Source organism: Micropterus dolomieu, linkage group LG10, assembly GCF_021292245.1.
Source record: "Micropterus dolomieu isolate WLL.071019.BEF.003 ecotype Adirondacks linkage group LG10, ASM2129224v1, whole genome shotgun sequence".
NCBI classification, from domain to species: Eukaryota; Metazoa; Chordata; class Actinopteri; order Centrarchiformes; family Centrarchidae; genus Micropterus; species Micropterus dolomieu.
Genome location: NC_060159.1, coordinates 29,763,131 through 29,767,464, shown reverse-complemented (window position 1 = coordinate 29,767,464; position 4,334 = coordinate 29,763,131). Strand labels below are relative to the sequence as shown.

The 4,334-nt window shown below is 42.7% G+C and overlaps 1 long non-coding RNA gene across 1 annotated transcript; it reads left to right on the top strand.

Annotated features, from left to right (window-relative positions):
- Positions 1 to 1,029: 1,029 nt before the first annotated feature.
- LOC123977428 lies at positions 1,030 to 2,107 on the top strand. Its single transcript, XR_006826667.1, has 3 exons — positions 1,030 to 1,171; positions 1,818 to 1,904; positions 1,977 to 2,107. It is a non-coding gene; the product is annotated as an uncharacterized LOC123977428 (long non-coding RNA).
- The last annotated feature ends 2,227 nt before the right edge of the window (positions 2,108 to 4,334 follow it).

The following is a 4,334-nucleotide window of genomic DNA, read 5'->3' as shown; positions in this document are numbered from 1 at the left end:
TCAATGATGCCACACAATACACTAAGCTCGTGCCTGGACTGCCTGTCTCCTCGCGCTACTAAATCCTCCTCCACCTCCACCACCCACAAACTTGTCTGCTGATACCTTTGCTGCCTTCTTCACAGGCAAAGTGGAGGCTATAACTAGCCAATTCTCTGAAACACTCAACCATTGTATCAGTCCTACTATATCTGTTCCTCTGCACTTCCAGGTCAGTGGTTGTTCACTCTCCTCGTTTACTCCTCTCACAGAGAGCGAAGTATCAGAACTCTTGACCCGTAGCCGTCCAACTACATGCCCACTGGACCCGATTCCTACGAATCTCCTCCACGCCATATCGATATTGATACGTATCCAGAACTCCGGCTTGCTATAAAAAACCATCGCAGGTACGGCAGTACGCCGTCTGTGGAAACAGACTTGTGTTAACACACACACACTGTGACCTACACTGATCATCTACTGCCAGACTGACAACTTATTACTCACTCGCTTTCAGCATCACTTTATGTTGTTCGCTCTGTCTCATTCAAACACACGCCCTGCAGTTAAAAGACCGATAACAGCACCTGTCACGTAGATGTCCTTAGGTTAATGAGGAAAGGAAGCTAGCAAAGCCTGGTTTACCGTGCTCACATAAATCATTTGTTCCGCATGAATATTAAATAATTGAGTGAAATTTTAATTGCAGCGGTCATAATTCAACTCGAATACAGGGAAACCATGTCTCAACATTTCAACCATTTTAATTAATATTTAGATGAATAAATGAATAAATAAACCCAGCTTTAATAGTTGAGCATATTTACAGTACAAACCTTGTCAGTGAAATATTATATTTATTGCCCAGCCCATTTTATATTATCTGATATTATTGGCTGAAATTATAGAAAATTATATGACAATACAAAGACAATATTGGCTTTTTACATCCAAATGTGACTTGTTCTTTTGTTTTGTTTTTTGTAACTCAGAAAATAATTCCTCATGTACATCTCCTCTTTTCTGTCATAGATAAATTCAGAATTCATGCGTCTAACAACTTCACCTCTTCAAGTCAAGTTCCTGGAACAGCTTTACAAATACGCAGCCAACTTAATCAAGGTCTTCAGCAGAAGAGGAGGAGCTGCTGGAAGGAAGATCCGATTCCTCATGGCTCCAACAGCAACATGTAGTTTCCATTTAATAAGTTTATCAAAAGAACCCTTTAGCTTCTGTATCAGTAACTGTTGCTTAGTTTCATCTGGTCAGTGTGGCATCCTGACTGTAGGGCAGGACAATAAAACAATAACAATAATTATCACAATATTATTTTTTTCAATAACAATATAACAAATATTCAATAAATTTTTCATTTTATTCACTTGAATCATGCACGAATTAGGACTTAATTTTTTATTAAGATGCTGTATTTGTTGAGGAAAAAGGACTGTAAACAGCTTTTACTTAAATGATTTTATCGTTATTGTTTTGAATGTTCTACCTCAGATTTGCGAAGTTATCTGCTGTTTGGCATCAGGTGTTGACCATAAAGAAGAGTTTAAACCACAATTAACCATCAGGTTCCTTCAACTTTCACTCATGAGATTTGATACTTATTGTGATAATTATCGATATTGAAAGATATGAAACTTTTTATTGTGATAACTTTTTTGGCCATATTGTCCAGCCCTACCTGACTGTTGTTTTCAGACCCCAGGCCTTAAAAATCAAAGCCTAGGGATATTGTATTTTCTTCACAACACTTGTAGCACAGTTTTGATTGGACAACAACAGGGCTAAAAGTTCTGAGGTGCTATGTATGATTTATTTTTCAGAGTGAAGACACTGAGATGAAGTGTGTCGTCAGAAGCCTGTGTGTTTACCTCAGTGAGGACAGCAACACTCTCATCAAGGAGCACTAGGTCAGTATCAACATTTAATGTATAAAAAATGAAATCTTTTCTTTATTTCAAAATTGTCAATTTCTGTTTCAGCATTAGGATGTCAGCAGTGAGGAACTAAGAGACAGATCGCACCATGGGGCTCCATCTGATTTGCAGAGAAGGTGCCGATGAAGAGGACAAGCCAGCGGACGTTGGAGCGCTGGTCGGGGGTGTGGGACTGCTAAGCGAGCTAGGTTGTATTTCCTTTGGTTGTGCCGTGCTGTTTGGCCTGATCTGCACACTCACCCTGAACTATCCCCAGGAAGAGTTCGTCCAGAAGGTTTTGATGAACTTGGATGGCAAAACTTCCCCCAAAGGTGCAAACGTTAAAGATGCGTCAGTGGGCTCACAAGAACAGTGACATTACTTGGAGAAAAGAAAGCGAGGAGGTTGAACTACCTGGTGAGTTCAGAAAACATGTGTCTGTAACTTTATTCCAGCTGTCGTTGTACTTTACTGTGACCAAGTTAGCGTAGCGTAGCCCTGATCGATCTGAACTCCATTCAGAAAACAAACATTTTAGAAGCTGCTGTCCTGCTGACAGAGCTGACAAAGCATCAATTCATATGTTTAACAAATCTGCTTCATGTTGTAGTTATTTCAGCATCAGTTTATTTCGTTTATTGCTATTTAATCACAGCTTAAATAATGTTTACTTTGGGTTCATACAGCTGGAGTAATGGCGAGTTGTGTTTTATTCACGTTATCGTGTTAAAATCGCCTTCTCGCGTTGTGTGTGAACACTTGCAGCGAATGTACTCACTCGAGGAAAGCATCGCGAGGTGAAAATTCGCGGTTGGTCTGAAAGCACCATGAGATAAATGTCACTGTGTCATTTTATAAAGGGACTGCTGATGAAACTCTCACCTCATCAGGCTGAGGGCTGAAATGCGCACCGTCAAAAAGAAAGTCACTGTAGCCTATTTCTGTGCAGAGAATGATGAGGCTGCTGTAATCTGTAATGTTTATTGGAACCTCGAGATGTTTCCATGGGTTGTTGACAGACATGTTTCTTGATTGTGAAGAATGATGATGCAGCTGTGCAGCAGGTCACAGCTCAGAGGAAAGGACATCTCATTTCCTTAAATGTATGTCTCTCTCTCCTCCTGTCTCCTCGCGTCTCTTCCTCGACTCCTCAAGCTCGCATCTCGGGTGGGAGGGACTAAGACGTGCCGCGAGGAGTCGAGATGATGCAAATTAACAACCACTACAAACATCAACAAAAACCAAACAGCAATAACAACGACTGCAACAACAAACATCATCAACATAAACAAACAACAGCAACAATGACATCAACAACAACAAAACACATCAACAACAACTACAAACATCAACAAAAACAAAAACGCAACAACAGTAAAAAATAACAATCCTCCTCACATGAGGATTTCAGAATGCAGCAGTTCACATTTCATCATCATCACCTTCATCATCACATTTTCTCATGCAGCTTTTATCCAAAGCGACGTACATCTGCTGTTTATGTCGGAGGTCGCCGCCTCTCGAGGAGCAAGGGGTTCAGTGTGGCGGTGGAAATCTCTTGGGTTCATATGTTTTAACATGTTTCACACCGTTTTCATAAAAAGACTCCTGGATGAACAAAAGGAGGAGGAGGAGAGGAGGAGGAGGAGGAGGAGGAGGAAGAGGAGGAGGAAGAGGAGAGGAAGAGGAGGAAGAGGAGGAGGAGGAGGAGAGGAAGAGAAGGAGGAAGAGGAGAGGAGGATAGTCAGCCAGTCAGACTGAGGCAGTCCAATAAAAAGTGTTTCTGAGTTTGGGCAGATTCTTTATTGGTTGTTTGGTGAAGAGAAGACTCAGTGTCTGAATTTGTCTAGTCGGTGCTGAAAAAGATGACTTTCTCAAGTTTAGGTTGGTTCATATCGATGCTGTGTTGTGTATGTTGTTGTCCATTGTGTAATTATTGAAAGAATATTTTAATTTGACCAAAGGTTGTGTTGTTTTTGGAAATATTTGCCTTTGTTGAAAGTTTTTAATGTTTTTTTATGTGTTATGTGGGTTTCTGGGTCTGGGGCAGGAGGTGCTCCCTGTGAGGCTGGGGCAGGAGGTGCTCCCTGTGGGGATGCAGGAGGACCGGGAGCTGTCGTCTCCTCAATCTTTCACTTGTTGGGTTTCTGGGTCTGGGGGAGGAGGTGCTCCCTGTGAGGCTGGGGCAGGAGGTGCTCCCTGTGAGGCTGGGGCAGGAGGTGCTCCCTGTGAGGCTGGGGCAGGAGGTGCTCCCTGTGGGGATGCAGGAGGACCGGGAGCTGTCGTCTCCTCAATCTTTCACTTGTTGGGTTTCTGGGTCTGGGGCAGGAGGTGCTCCCTGTGAGGCTGGGGCAGGAGGTGCTCCCTGTGGGGATGCAGGAGGACCGGGAGCTGTCGTCTCCTCAATCTTTCACTTGTTGGGTT